At 45.6% G+C, this 15,469-nt stretch overlaps 2 pseudogenes; both read right to left on the reverse strand.

Annotated features, from left to right (window-relative positions):
* LOC147912685 (USP6 N-terminal-like protein) overlaps positions 1-15,256 on the reverse strand; it is a 49,635-nt pseudogene extending 34,379 nt beyond the window's left edge.
* Positions 1,488-2,051, reverse strand: LOC147912686 (NADH dehydrogenase [ubiquinone] 1 beta subcomplex subunit 5, mitochondrial pseudogene; annotated as a pseudogene).
* Positions 15,257-15,469: the final 213 nt, after the last annotated feature.

Here is a 15,469-nt window from a genome sequence, read left to right on the forward strand (position 1 = left end):
ATATTTTCCCTCAAATTTTTGTCCTATGTGCAATTTAAAGTCTACTGCACCATACTCTTAAAGTTTAATCTGCATTGTTAACATATTCTCTACCACTTAAGTCTAAACATTCAGGAACACATTAAATGAAGGCTAGGTTTGTAGTCTTTGCCAACTTACCTGATATAAATATTCCTGTCATGATCAATTGCAACCTGCCAAAATGATGTCACTGAACATGGATTGGCAAGATGTTCCAGTAGCACACCATTATGTTCTCTTTCCAAAGTACTGATACAGTAGCCACAAATAACCTGAAGAACATAGATAATAGCAAAACAGTAAAATGATTAGGGAGTGGCAAGTTTTACATGTTTGTCTTTTTAAAAAAACAGTTTCAGTATAATTGACTTAAGCTGCACATATCTAAAATGTACATTTGGATGTTTCCATACATGCTTGCATCCCAGAAATCAAGTTTCCTCCTGCCATTTTCAATTCATCCTTTTCAACATATAAAATTTTTGATACAAAGACATAGTCTACCTTTTGTAATGGCTGTTTTCAAATATGTCTATAAATTGCAAAGACTTTTGTGGAGACCGATGAATCCATCCCAATTTTCCATCACTATCATTTTATGTTTGTTCTTGTGTCTATCCCCTTGCTCATTAGTGGGTTATTTTACTTATAATCTCAGATATGTCCATGCATAACCTCTTCAGAATGCATTTCTAGCTGTAAGGACACTTTCATAACTGATAACTTGAATACACAAAAATACTTTAAATATGTTAGTGCTGGATTTTATTAATTGAATTAGCTGTTTAAGGCTGATTGGTTGCAATCAGGATACAAAATATATTTGTATGGCTTTTATCAGGTGTGTTTTTTAAGTCTTTATGCCTATATGTACCACTTACCTCTTTTTTTGATTCACTAAAATATTGTTTATTAAGGTGTTAATGCTTTATATAGTTGGTTCCATATTTCTTGTGTAATAAAAATCCTAAATTGCTCCTGAATAATCCAGATGTCTACAATACAGGCGTGTTTATACTATACTTCCTGATACTTAACATAATTGGACTTTAACTTTCATTTGTTGGATAAATAAAACATTAACCTTTCAAGGATATGCCTATAGCAGTTTATAAATTCCAATTTCTCTGAGTTTTAAAAAAATTTTAAATGTCCTCAAAACAGGAAGCTGAAACCCCCAAATCAAAAGCGTTAATCTACCTTTCACAATGTATATGTATATCACATCATCACGATATATAGTTTAAATAAATCTTGCAATTTTATTTATCAGTTATATCTCAATAAAGCTAAAAGCACACGAACGAGAAAGATTGAAATCATGCATGCCCAAAAACCCTTAATCTGAACCAACATTGAGAAATAGAGCAATGGAAGAGGACCTTTTATTCATCACACAGAGCAAAAATACAGAATGTATTAATTTATTTTCCCCAAAAGAGAATACACTTTGGAGAAATAAAAGGTTACTTATTGGCAGTTGCCTTTGGAGGATGATCAATAAATTCCTTATCAATGTTCAGATATTGATATGGTGACCATTGTCTGTGGCACACATTGATCTTCATACCTTCAGCTCTTAATTGTAATTCAGCCTGTTTGGCTTCAATTTGAATGATAGCCATTGTTTTTCTCATAATTCTTTTCAGGACCATCAAAGAAAGTACAGCAATTCAACTTGATATAGGATGCTTGAAATATTTCCAGTATTCTGGAATATAGCCTTCTGGAATTTCTGATAAATCACCTTCACCAATGAACACATTCACCAGAGTTATGCCAATTGCTACTGGAATCTCAGTCAACAAAATGTAGAATTTCACTAAATTCAAAAGACATTGCCATAGGCTCCAGAAATTGTGATGATAAACAGTCTTTTCCCGTTGTCTCCACTGTGTCCCACAGGAGGTAAGTCTTTGGAAGGCCACAGGTGAAGAAGCCCCCAAATCCAAGTCGAGTGCCAAGGTGGGAGTGAGACAGACTGCTGCCACAGTGACCAAAACCCACTGCAGTAAACTCATGGCTACCATGGCTACTACAGGCAATACCAAAACCACCTACTTCTTTTTTGTTATGTATGTGATAGTTGCTAAGCCATTTGTCCATAAGTATTTGCCACATGCTCGATTTGGCTCATCAAAGCTCTCTGATTCTGGGCGGGCCCTGTGGCTTAGCCGTTAAGTGCTCATGCTCCACTGCTGGCAGCCCGGGTTCGGATCCTGGGCACACACCGATGCGCCGCTTCTCCGGCCATGCTGAGGCCGTGTCCCACATACAGCAACTAGGAGGATGTGCAGCTATGACATACAACTATCTACCGGGGCTTTGGGGGAAAAAATAAATAAAATTAAAGCTCTCTGATTCTGTTTAATATGTTCACCTTCCCCCATATTTTCTGTATAGTAGATGTCAATGAGGTGGGTGCTTAAGGTCTTTTCCAGATGGACAATTTTGTGATGGTGACAAACCTGGAAGCACAATGTGTCTCTTGTTTCCACACCACATGAAGCGCATACGTGCCAGATGTGCATGAGGTGTGTGGTGGTGACACTGCATCACAACCTAGAGATGTGCAGCACACATCTGTGGAACGCAGTGGGACAGATGTGTGATACACACCTTGGCACAACTAGAGGATCTCATATGTATACCCTAGGGACACAATGGTATGGGTATGGAATAGTGATGCCTCTCAGCACAGCCTGGAGCCACACTTGCATATACCACATCCTCAACAGAAAAGATTTGTGGCAAACATGAACTACACACGCTGGCATATGTAAAGCACACCAGGGACCTGTGCGATAGATGGAGGTACTGACACAGCATAGCAGTCTCCATGGAGACTTATTAGACAGACGTGTTAGGGACACCCTATGGTTATGTGTGGACCACACACACAATTGCACATTCCCTGTGGGCCAAGTGTGATAGGCAGTATAGCCAGGCATGAAGAGAACACACCTGCGCTCCCACCACACTCCTATAACTGCAAGTTTGATGATGTGCTGATGGTCAGATCAGGGAGCCAGGTGTACAGCTTGGCATGACCTGGAGACTTGGAGATGTGAGCAGTGGTTTGACCTGAGCAGGAGGGTGGGATGTTGATGGGTTTTACAGGAGGGCGTCAGCCCACATTCAACCATTTTCAGGGATGGCTGATCAAGTGCGATTCCCCAGGAGGAGGACAAGGGAATGTCCTTGGGGATTAGTTATCGTAGTCGTCGATTTGCAGAAGGGTGAGCATGTTAAACAGTATAAAATAATCAACAAGCCACATCTAGATTGTGGCAAATTCTAGTGGGCAAATGGCTTAGCAACTTCATCAAGTGAATAAGAATTAAAAAGTGGGAAGTGATACATATAGGTTAAAAGACTTGCAAGCCTCACCTAATAATTGTCTCAGGATAAATTTTGCATCTGGATTGCAATCAATCTGCATTAAATAACGACTACAACTGACAAAATTCAGCACTTCTAACAACATCATAATTTTAAGTATTTTGATTTTATGTGACAAAGTCATTCGAATTATATACGAGCCTTTACATTTTAGAAACACATTCTGAAGGGGTTATTTGTGGAATGACATGATGTCTGGGATTATAAATAAAATCAACTACTGAGTGCCTGGGGATAGATGAAACAAGAATGACCATAAATTGATAAATACTGACAGAGTAATGACTTCCCAGCAGTCATTTTCCATTTTCTATGTATTTGAAAATAAACATCAGAAAGGGTAGAGTATGTCCTGTTATGAGTTATTTCATATGGTAAGAAGGATAAATTTAGAAGGGCAGGAGGAAATTTTTAGTACTAATACATAAAGCCTGTAAACATCAAAATGCGTATTTTAAATATGAGCATAGGGGCCGGCCCCGTGGCTTAGCGGTTAAGTGCGCGCGCTCCGCTGCTGGCGGCCCGGGTTCGGATCCCAGGCGCGCACCGACGCACTGCTTCTCTGGCCATGCTGGGGCCGCATCCCACATACAGCAACTAGAAGGATGTGCAGCTGTGACATACAACTATCTACTGGGGCTTTGGGGGGAAAAAAATAAATAAAAAAAATAATAAAATAAATATGAGCATTAAGTCCATTGTCTGAATTGTTTAAAAAACAAATATTCAAAACTTGTCACTTCCTAGTCTTTTTTTCCCATTCATTTAAATAGATATTACTGGGGCTGGCCCCGTGGCTTAGTGGTTAAGTGTGTGCGCACCACTGCTGGAGGCCCAGGTTTTGATCCCGGGCCTGCACCAAAGCACCGCTTGTCAGGGCATGTTGTGGCAGCGTCCCATATAAAGTGGAGGAGGATAGGCACAGATGTTAGCCCAGGGCCAGTCTTCCTCAGCAAAAAGAGGAGGATTGGCATGGATGTTAGCTCAGGGCTGATCTTCCTCACAAGATAGATAGATAGATAGATAGATAGATAGATAGATAGATAGATAGATATTACTATTTTGTGTGTGTGGCCATTTTATTTCATCTGATATATGAAATCCTACAAAGATTCTGAGGGACATTGGTAGCTTTGAAATAGAAAGAATCAATTATTACTAACCATGGAAAGTTGGAACAGGAAAAAGTTTTACATGTCACAAGGCCTCTTTTTCTTCTCTTGGAGTGAAGTCAGTTAGGGCCCAGGAAGGGGAATCGACTTGCACAACTAGTTAGGAGCAGCATTGGAAATAAAACCCAGGCTTCCTAACCCTCAGTCCAATGTTTTGTTTTGTTTCATATTTACATTTTTAAGTTTATATTTAAAGACTACTTTTTAGAGCAGTTTTAGGTTCATAGAACCCTTCTCTAATCTTTCACCATTATTTATCATTTCATTACCATTCTTGTTTCATCTATCCTTATATGTACTAGTGGGTTATTTAACCAAACATGAGATTTAATGCATAAGAATGCATTGAGAATACATTTTTAAGATGTAGGGCTGTTTTGTAACCCCAATAGCCATCACACAAAAATATTTGAAGTATGATAAATATGTTATCCATGCTCAATTTTCTTAAAGATGTGTTTGTTTTTAAAAGTAGATTAATTGCAATTAGAGTCAAAATGTATCCTAATGGCTTTCAGTAGCTGAGTCTCATAAATGTCTTAACCTATAGATTCTAGTTCTGTTAATTGTCTTTGAGGATTTTGTGTTCTACTTGTAAACTGGACTGGATCCCAAATTCTTGCAGTCTCCTGAAATATCTGGCTATTCCTTGTAATTAAATTGGGGATCAAATGTGTTTCTAAACTAATCTCTAAACCGCCTGTGTCAGTGACTCAACAACTCCCTCTCTGGAGTCATGCTGTCCCTCCAACCCATTATAAGACACGGATGACTCTGTTTCATTCAATGGTCCCCCTATGCCAACTCCATTCAGCAGGAAGTAGCCAGACAGACAATGATGACCCTGTTTCTGTGACCAGCATATGATTATGCTGGGTTACAACTGACAGTGGGGAGTTGTTGGCACCACTCACATAAACAGTAATCTTTACTATATACATTAAAGATTTTGTTCTTATTATCTTTAAGCTAAATCAGGGTATACAGCATTGCTCCAGTCTCTGATGCATATCAGAGTAAGACAAAGATTATCAAGAACTAAGATTAGATGTCTACCCCACCTGTAGATCAGATGTCTGCCCTACATGGAGACCAGCCCCTATATAATTGGTCTGTAGTCTTTGTTCTGTAAGGTGGTTCTTTCAGACATAAGCCATATTCTGATCTGCTAGCTTATCACTTATTAAATGCCATTTCTCTTCTACCACCTTGCCTCTCGACTGTTGGCTTGTCTTGCAGTGAGCAGACGACCCCCCCTTGGGTGGTAACAAACACACAGAACAGTTTATACCACACAGGAAGTGAATAGCAGTGATGACACAAATTATTAAACACTCCATCATTACTCCTGTGAAAGGGTGGGAACCTCTGGTCTGATCTAATGGAAAATACTGTGGACACAGAGTATGGGGAAGCCATGGATGCTATAATAAGAAATATACATGGTTTTCATGGCCATTCAGGGAACAGAGCTCCTGAAGCACGTGGAATTCCCTGAGTGACAGGAATGTCTTTTGTCATTCATAAAGACACACCTTGGAGTTTATGCCAATGAGGTGACTTAGGGTGGGTTCTCTAGATTTGGCAGGTCACCAAAAAGAATCTAATATCTACAAATGTGTATTATAGTTTCAGTGAAACATAATTTTTTAAAGATCACCCTCATTTTGACCAAAGATAGCCAAATTAAGACTAATTGCTTTGTAAATTAAGTCTAGTTTTAATACACTTGGCCCAATTATTTACATAAGTACAGCAAGAACAACAATTGATCATATAGGCTCCTTTAAATCTCCTTTGCTGGAACTTGTTATAAGGAATCTCAGATTGAACTTTAAAGGCCTCTTGCAGGAAAGCAAAGCCAAGGACTTGTCATCTGACTCCGCCCATAATACCTATAGATTTGGGTGAATGCCTCTCTTCTCTTGAGGTACCCCCAAATATCCTTGAAGTTCCTTGCACCTGCCAGAGAAGTGACCTTCTTTATTCACCTGGTAAGTTTTCTGGGAACCCTGAAAGCAAGGTACCAGGCCAATATTTCCAAGTGGCTTTATTTCATAAAGTCCAATCTTTGTTCCTCAAAAGCTGTCTGTTAGTATCTGAGTCTATGCATGTTTCTCTCAAATATGACATTCCAGTCAAAGCTTTGGTAATATAACCAATGTTTCCAATAGTGTCCTATTAAGGAGAACAGATTCTTATTGAACTTATGCAAATAACTATATTGCCACAACAATAACAATACTCACTAAGAGTTTTCAAACTCTAGAGGGATCAGGTAGGGAGAAAAAGGTAAATGTTTCAATTCTGATTACAAATGTATAAGTTAGCAAATTCTTATGTCATAGTTAGCTTGAGAGAAAAGAGAAAAAGATTTCCTTAAATATGAAAAAACAAAACATTAAAAAAGAGCAATATTTCAAACAAAAAGTCATAAGAATTATAATCATCTTCATCAGTTCATTTAGTCTAATGTAATTAACTCTTGATCTTGACCTTCTGTTAACAGTTTCAGGAAGTGGGTTTTTCCATTAGAGTTCTGTAATTTTTTTACTCAGTTCTGTTTTATGACCTGAAAGTTTATTAGAAACCTGTATTCTAGAGTGTCAGAGTCCTTTCCATGAATTTCTATGAAGATGAAACGTATTTGGAAAACCATCAGAGTAAAACAATAACTGTCTATAAATGACAAAAGATTTCAAAATGGCAATTGACAAATTTGGTAAATTTTGTGACATACAACACTTTAAAATAATAACTAGAATTATGACTGATAACCAGGACAGGTCAGAATTTTAGGAATGTTATATAGTTTTACAACAGTTATATCAAGAACATTTACCAACATAATATCATAGGTCCCTATGAAATAATGCTTAGTTATCCATTTAACCATGATGACAATTAAAGATTTTCAGATGAATGCAGAAAATTAAATAGCTATAAGAAAAACCTTAGCACCTGTGATTAAAGACCTGATAAAAATACAGGAAATTTATTTTGATAAAACATAAAATTCCTACCCTTCTGGTAGACTACTCAAAGAAAAAAACCTTTCATAATCTCTTTATCAAGAGCAGCTAGGGCTGGCCCTGTGGCTTAGTGGTTAAGTGCGCGGGCTCCGCTGCTGGCGGCCCGGGTTTGGATCCCGGGCGTGCACCGATGCACCACTTCTCCGGCCATGCTGAGGCCACGTCCCACATACAGCAACTAGAAGGATGTGCAACTATGACATCCAACTATCTACTGGGGTTTTGGGGGGAAAATAAATAAATAATATTATTAAAAAAAAGAGCAGCTAAAAGTTCAAGAAAGTTATCCTTTTAAGAGAGAGAAGACCAAATTCTAATTTTCACCAACTTACTTTTTTACATTAAACTTATTTTCTTAATTACCAGGTGCCTCCTCCCTGTGGAGCCCTCTAGGGTGGCCTGTTAAATGCTCACGGCATGTCTAGCCCCTCTGGGCCTGGCCCCCAGCCTCACCTCACACTTCCCACCTGCGCCCCCCACACCTCTGCCCCTCCTCTTCATGGGATCAACATCATGCCACCCTGGCTCAGCTTTCATGGTAATGCTGGGAGTCCCTTGTCCTGCCACCCTCTCAGTGGTTCCAGACCCCAGGTCCATGTGGGTCATTGAGAAGACTTTCACCATGCAGCATTATTTTGTTTGCTACTGTCACCTCCCCTCTCCCATGAAATCCCTACATGCCCCCAGGACTCTCACCTCCCCTGGGACTCCCAAGTCCTGCCAAGACCCCTGCATTTCCTCCAGGACCCCCACCTCCCCTGGTACCCTCTGAACCGCTGGCACCCCTGCATCCTCCCACTGACACTCCCATCTCCCCTGGGACTTCCATGTTTCCCTGGGACCCCTGTGTCCTCCCTCCAGGGACCCCCATCTCCCATGGGACTCCTGAGTCCCCCAGGGACCCACTGGAACCCTGCCTGCCCAGCAGCCTCACTTGATGTCATAGCGATCCCAGAACATGATGTGGTTGTGGAAGGTGCAGTTCACACCCACGCTGATCTGTTTTATTTCTGGAGAGAAGAGCTTCTCCTGCTTCTTCACTCTCTGTGGGTGGAACTGAAGAAGAGGAACTAGCATCAGAGACACTGAACACTACCTGCCACAAACTGCCATCTTGATGGAGTGATTGCTGCTGGCTAGAACCTGAGTTTTTCCTGCAGAAACCTCATTCTGTTGCTTGTTTCCGAAGCCAGGGAGTGTCCCAAGTGCCCACTATGCCCATGAAGACCATGTCATGGCCTGTGCCCAGCAGGTCTGGGGAGGGGACCCCAATGGTCAGCCAGCCATGGCCTCCTCCAAGGCCCAGACACCCACCCATTAATTAGGCCTCTGCTCCCTGATGCCCACCTGAGTCCTACAGCCAGACAGTGAGGCGATGCTGCTCTCTCTCTCCACGCTCCATCCTCCCCCTCCATCTTCACTCACTCATTCTGTTTTCCAAGCGTGAATCTGGCTCAGCCCATCCGGCGGCCCCCACCCTGGGCCCCAGGGGATGAGAGGGCTGCAGGGGCTCAAGGCCCATCTGCAGTGCTAGCTCCCATCACCCTAACACTGAAACTGTCCAGGAGGAGCGTGGAGCCCCACGGCCCTGACATCCCCACTTTCGGACCACTGGTTATGAAGGCAGAAAAACATCTTTGGGGATCCACATAGGCCTCACTGCTGCATGTTTCTGGAACATTTGAAAAGTTTTGTGCTTCTAGAGAGGAAAACTCTCGACCTTTGCATATTTTCTTGTACCCACCCAACATGCTAGATTAGTTTACTACTTCTGATTAATAGGTTTTTGCAGAATGTCTTCAGTTTTCTAAGATCATACCACCTGCAAGTGGGGCTGAAGATAATTTTTATTTCTTCTTTCTTATTTGTGTGACAGTTACTTTTATTTTCTTGTCTGATTGTGTGAGCTAAAACTATCAAAACAATTCTGAATAACAATGATGATAGCAGACATCTCTTTCTCCCTAATTTTAATGGAAATGGCTTTAGCATTTCATGGCCCCTTTTATTTGCTGTTGGTTTTTTTCAATAGTTTTAAAAATATTTAGTTTGTTTCTACTCTTATATTACTTATGATTTTTTAACCATTTACAAATAGTGGCTGAATTGTGTTCACTAGCTTTCTGGAATCCACGGATGTCATCAGATGACTTTTCCCTTTGAATGTGTCCACGTGCTATTTGGTCCCCACAGGCTGGTTCTGGAACGCACCGTCCTGGGTCATGAGGATCATTCCTTTAATGCCTTGCTACGTTAAACCTATTAGGATTATATTTAGACTTGTACATCCATAGCCACATGTGAAATGGACTGACAGGTGTTCCTCTCTGGCGCTCTGTATGAGGTTCTCGAAGTGGGGCTGAAGGTTTATGAAAATGGAGCTTCCCCTTTGCCCTCACCTGAGCTGGGCTGAGGACCTGCATCATGGCAGCCAGGAGCAGTCCTTTGATGGTGCTTTCATCTTGCCCTTAGTTCTCCTTCACTTAAGGCTTCTCTTTTTCTTCCACATGGGCTGGTTTTGCTTGGAAATCATCTGTTTCAATTTTCAAATGTAAGACCACCAGTTGCACATGGTCTTCCCCTGTAATTCTCTGACCTTCAAACGGAGGATGAAGGTGTTAAAATTTCCCTGGATTAGGGTGAAACCTGTCTTATATCCAGGAGGTTAATGTGGGAAACAAAGTAGCCAAAGTTTCTGAGTTTGCGTTGTAGCACAGCAGGAGGACGCTGATAAAGAGAGTAGCTTGCAGACAGCCCCCACCTGACTAAGCATCTCCTTGGAGCATCGGGAAGCTAGAATGTCCGATGGTAAACTTTAGCCACATGGTCCCCCTCCCCTACCTAAAACCCCAAGTAAAAACCCTTGTTTGTAGCTTTTTGAGGAGTTCTGGGTTACAGCGTTAGCTGCCCATTCCTCTTGCTCAGTGCTTTGCAATACAATTCCTATTTTCTTCCACCACACCCAGTGTCAGAGATTGGCTTGCTTTGCAACAGATGAGCAACTTACTTCAGATTTGATATCAACCTCATCCTGCCTGTGGCCAGGGCCCCGCTTATCTGAACACCCCACATTTTATCCTCTTCCTTTCCTCAAGCTTGGGAGAAGTTTAGCTACAAAACTGGTGTTTTCAAGTAAACAATTTTGGGGTTTATTTATCTTTTCTACGTCTTTCAGTTTTTATTTCATTTTGCATTTTAACTTCCTCTTCCTTATTCCTTTTCTAACTTTTTCTTCTCATTTTAAAGTTGAATATGTAGGTCTTTAATGTCAGTCTTTAAAAAATATAACATATTTTGTGAGGTTTTTCATGATCCTACATAATTTGTAATTCAGTTTTGATATTCTTTTGGCTAAGAAGCTTTGCTGCTTTGGTGAATAGAACATTTTTCTTATAATATTTACTAAGTAGTTGGTCAATACTGATTCAAGTGGCACCATTGTGTACTGTAAATTATAACCGCGTGTGCTGTAAGTAGTAACCACCTGCTCCTTCAGTCCACTCTCTCGTGGCCGACTGGGCTCTTGGCCGAGTCCCTTGTGTCCCTACATATGTGGCATCATTAGCGACTGGGCAGGTTGTCTGGTTTTCACCTGGATCTGGATGCACCTGGCTGGGATCCTGGTAATAAGTTTAGAAATGGACTCGGGCTCTCAGAAGATCGGGGGAATTTGTGGGTGGCTGTGCAGGGTCCCCAGATTGGGGACCAGGCAGGGTGCTGATGTCTGGTGCTGCCCCTTCCTTCCTGGGAAGGACCTAGCCTCACCTGGCCCTGCAGCTAGAACTGGAGTAGTCTGGGGTCACCCTCCTGCCATGACAGCACTCCACAGCTAAACTCATCCCGCCTCTTCTCTAAACGCCTTCTTTACCTGTCTCATTGCCCTGAGCTGCATCTGCAGGGCCACAGAGATACGCTGTGTGGTTGGTAACTAGAGCCTTCTCTTGTCCTCGGCTCTATGGGGGTCCTTTGAGGGTTTCCAGATTAAGCACAATGCTGGCTGTTGTTCCACAATCATCAGTGGATGTCCACATGTGTACATATTTACCACATTAAGGAATCAACTATTTCTGGCTGCTTGTTGAAGTGTGACCACCATCGCACCTCCTCAGGCAGCATTTCCTGGTGTCCAGGCTTCACTGGCCGGTCCCATTGGTCTGGGTGCATCACTGCACTTTCGCTTGCCAGGTGTGCACAGAGCACCCTCCCTGGGCGATGTGACCTGGGGGGACCCTCAGGTGGAGTTGGCGCTGAGGGAGGAGGCCAGGTGCAGGGTCCTCGCTGGGGGTACAGGAAAAGACCCATTCTTCATCCCAACTAAGTCTTTTCCTTTCTAAACAACTTCACTTCTAGCTGTTGTTCCTGTGTGTTTGGTTGCTTTTCTCATTTTATGGTTTCTGTGGGTGTGTTTCCTTGCTCTTTCACCTGGTTTCTCATCTTTGTCCCCCACTCAGATCTGGGGCCCTTACTTGGATTCAGGTGGTATCTGTCCATCTCTGGATCCACTGTCTGCACTGGGCCAAGCTGAAGGGAACGGAGGTGCAGGCAGTGGGGTGATGGGCAGGGCCTTCCCGGCAGGAGTGTCCAGGACCCCCGAGTCTCGGAAGAGCCAGGAAAGCACTGAGGTTGCATAAGGGGTCCCCATGGTGCATGACCTACCCCCTGGGCTCCCCCAAGCTCCTGACAAGGCCTGGCTTGTTGGCGCTGCCTCTGCCGAGTGTGGAAGGGCTGAACCTCATATTTTCCTTTGTTCTCTGCCTTCACCTTCCCAACATCCAACAGGAGAGACTGTACCTGACCCCGCACCCATGGGTGGACCCCTTTATTGACCCGCCTGTGCATCTTCAGGAAAGAAGAAAGCTCTGGTGAAACAGGGCACAGGGTGACACCGAGGAGATGGAACGTGTGGCATTTGGAAGATTCTTGCCTTTGGCTCTGTGGTTTCTTGGGAGAGGTCAGGTCTACCTAGACCTGGGCCCCATCTCCCACAATTAGGAGTGGATGAGGCCTTGGGCACATTGTGGACTGTGGTCCCAACTTATCCCTCCTGACTGGTCCCTGGGCCTGGGATAGGCCTGGCTCTGGCATCAGATTCTGTGTGAGTGAGGTGACACTCGTTGGGGTGGGCAGGAAAGCTGCAGGCTGTCCTGGGGACCCAGGCCTGTGGTCCTTCAGGGACAAGACAGTGCTGCTCGCCCAGCTCTCAGGTCTCTACTTTACCTTCTCACTGCCCTGGGATTGATCCCACTTCCTCAGCATCTTCATCCACTTTCCCACTCTCCCACTCTCCCAGAATCTTTGCTGGGAAATGAGAAATAGTGGTGTGAGCCAATTTGCCGGCTTCCCTAGAGGGGCCCTGAGTGCAGCTGAGTCAAGCCCCTAAGGAGCCCTGATGGGAGCGGACTCGCAGGAGCCAGAACAGGCACAGCCCAGGTGCAGCCACTCCACAGAAAGCCCGGGCCTCCACCATCCCAGCCCCAAGCGGTGTCCTGGATGCCTGCAGGCAGTGCCCCCTGAGCTGCATGTGCAGTGCTGGGATGGGGGGGTGGGTCAGATATCCCCCAGGACAGTTCTGGGCTCAGGGTGGCAGTACCCACTGCCCGGTGCACATGGCTTCTTCCCACCTGTGGGCAAGGATGTCTGTTACCTTTGCCTCCTGGGGCCTGAGGCCAGGCAGCTCCTTGTCGCTGGAAGGAAGAGAAGCAGAGCTGTGAGGACCTGCCCCAGGCCAGCATCCAGGGAAGGAGCAGGCCTGCACCCTGGACCCCAAGTCTGCACCCAGGAGTTGTAGTGGGAGGGCTGAGCCTGGAGGGAACCAGGACATGAGTAGAGGGAGGGCAGGGAGGCCAGGGGCCTGTGGCTGGAGGAGCTCCCTCCACAGGAGCCCAAGAAGGGTTGGTGTTGGCAGGGAAGGTGACCTGTCACTGTCCTGGGGTTGTGCTGGCCTGAGAATGCCCCGTGTGCCCAGATGCCCCCTGTGCCCATCCTGCCAAGGTCTCCTTGCCCCCCACAAGGTCTGACTGCCTGGTGTCCACCTGCCTCTCCCTGCACCCAGCCGCCCACCCTCCTGCCCTGATGTCCACCCAACATCTCATCACTTCAGCCACTTGGGCCCATCTTTAATGCTTATCTTATCAGATCCTCCCAGCATGACCCACATCTGGTGGGTCCAAACTGTTGCTTATCCACAAGGCCATGAGCAGTGACCAAGGGCCTGCAGGCAGCTGGGTGGGCCCCACGCCACGTCTTCAGGTGCCTTTCTTCCCAAGGCAGTGTTGGTGCACAGCCTGCTGCACCACCCACCTTCACCCCTCACCCCCTAGGGCAGCCTCCTCTCTGTCCTCCCTCCTCCTGCCATGCTGCTCCTCTACTCTCTCTTCTCCGTGCCCTCCCCTCCTGATCCTGGTGCCTCCCCCGAGGTTTCTTTCTGCAGTTCTGACTGGCAGTGTCTCCAGAGAACACTGCAGAGGCCTTGGGACTGACCAAGGCCCTGGCTCAGGTGTCTCAAGTGAGTCCTTCCCCGCGGCCTCACCCTGTGCTGGCTGTCCTCCCTCAGACAGAAGGCCATCATCCTAGGAGCTCAGCACATTCAGCCTTACCCCAGGCTAGCTCTGTCCATGTGCACATGTGCCTCACCCAGTCCCATCTACCCCCAATCTCATCTCCTGCACCCCCGACCAAGGCCCGGCCTCCATCTCAAATCTCCTCTCAGCAACCTGACCAAGGGGTCAGGTTGTCTTCAGCTGTGAACTTCACCTGCCTCTGTCCCCTTCCCATAAGATTCCCAGGCCAAGTCCTGCCTGAACGCTTCCCCTCCCTGTCCCCTCAATGCGTGAGGACATGCCCCCTCTGTGCCTCATGCCTGTCTCCTCGGGGCTGCTTCGCTGGGCCCACATGAGCCCTTGGAGACCTGCTGGACAACTGCCACAGGCAGGGCCAGGTGCCCCTCACTCTGTGGCCACACCTGTGGAGCCACTGCTGACCAGGCTAGATGCTCCCTATGACCATGGAAGGCAGACACCATCACGCTCTCCCTCATGCTGGTGTGGAGGCCATACCACTGAGCATGCAGGTGCCTGGCCCAGAGCCCAGCTTCACCCCCTTCCCACTTCCCTGAGTTCACCTTTGGGTCTCTCAGCTCAAGCCTACTGCAGGCTCTGGACTGCAATGGGCATGTGGGGATGAGGCCCCATGCTGAGGAGACGGGTCTTGTCTTCAGAGAGGTGTTTGCACAAACAGAAACCATGCCTGAGATGAGATGGAGGGGTGTCCAGATGACTCACTGCAGAAAACCGAGACAGTCAGTGAGCTTCCGCAGCTAAAGGTCATCATCTTCCTGAGGTTCCACTGGCACCCCTGCTTGGTGTCCCTGTAACCCAGAGAGGGCACCGTGGTGAGAGTGCAGCAGAGCCAGGGATGCGGGGGCAAGGAGGGAGCAGGGTGGCTCCTCCCTCCCCGGCATCCTGAGGGAGCCCAGGAACCTCTGACAAGGGGCATAGGCTGAGGGGCAAGGACCCACCTGCCTGAAAGGGAGCAGCCTGACAGCCTCACCTGCTGCTATAGGCTATGATCCCACCTGGGCCTCACCTGCTCCTAGTGGCCATGATCTCTGCCTGGGCCTCACCTGATCATATTGGGCTATTATGTCTGCTCATTCCAAGGCCAGCAGGGTGTCCAGGTCCTCCTTCATGTCTAACATGCAAGACAAAAAGAATCAAAATATTACACTGCACTGAAGAGCTTCAGAGCACAAACAAGCCTGATCCCTGCTGGCAGCTCCCCAGTCTGTCTGATCAGAGGGGGGTGAAAACCGTGTAGCCAGGGTGGTTGACATCCACCTTGGCG

This window comes from Ceratotherium simum, chromosome 33 (assembly GCF_057802395.1).
Source record: "Ceratotherium simum simum isolate JZ-2026a chromosome 33, ASM5780239v1, whole genome shotgun sequence".
Lineage (NCBI taxonomy): Eukaryota > Metazoa > Chordata > Mammalia > Perissodactyla > Rhinocerotidae > Ceratotherium > Ceratotherium simum.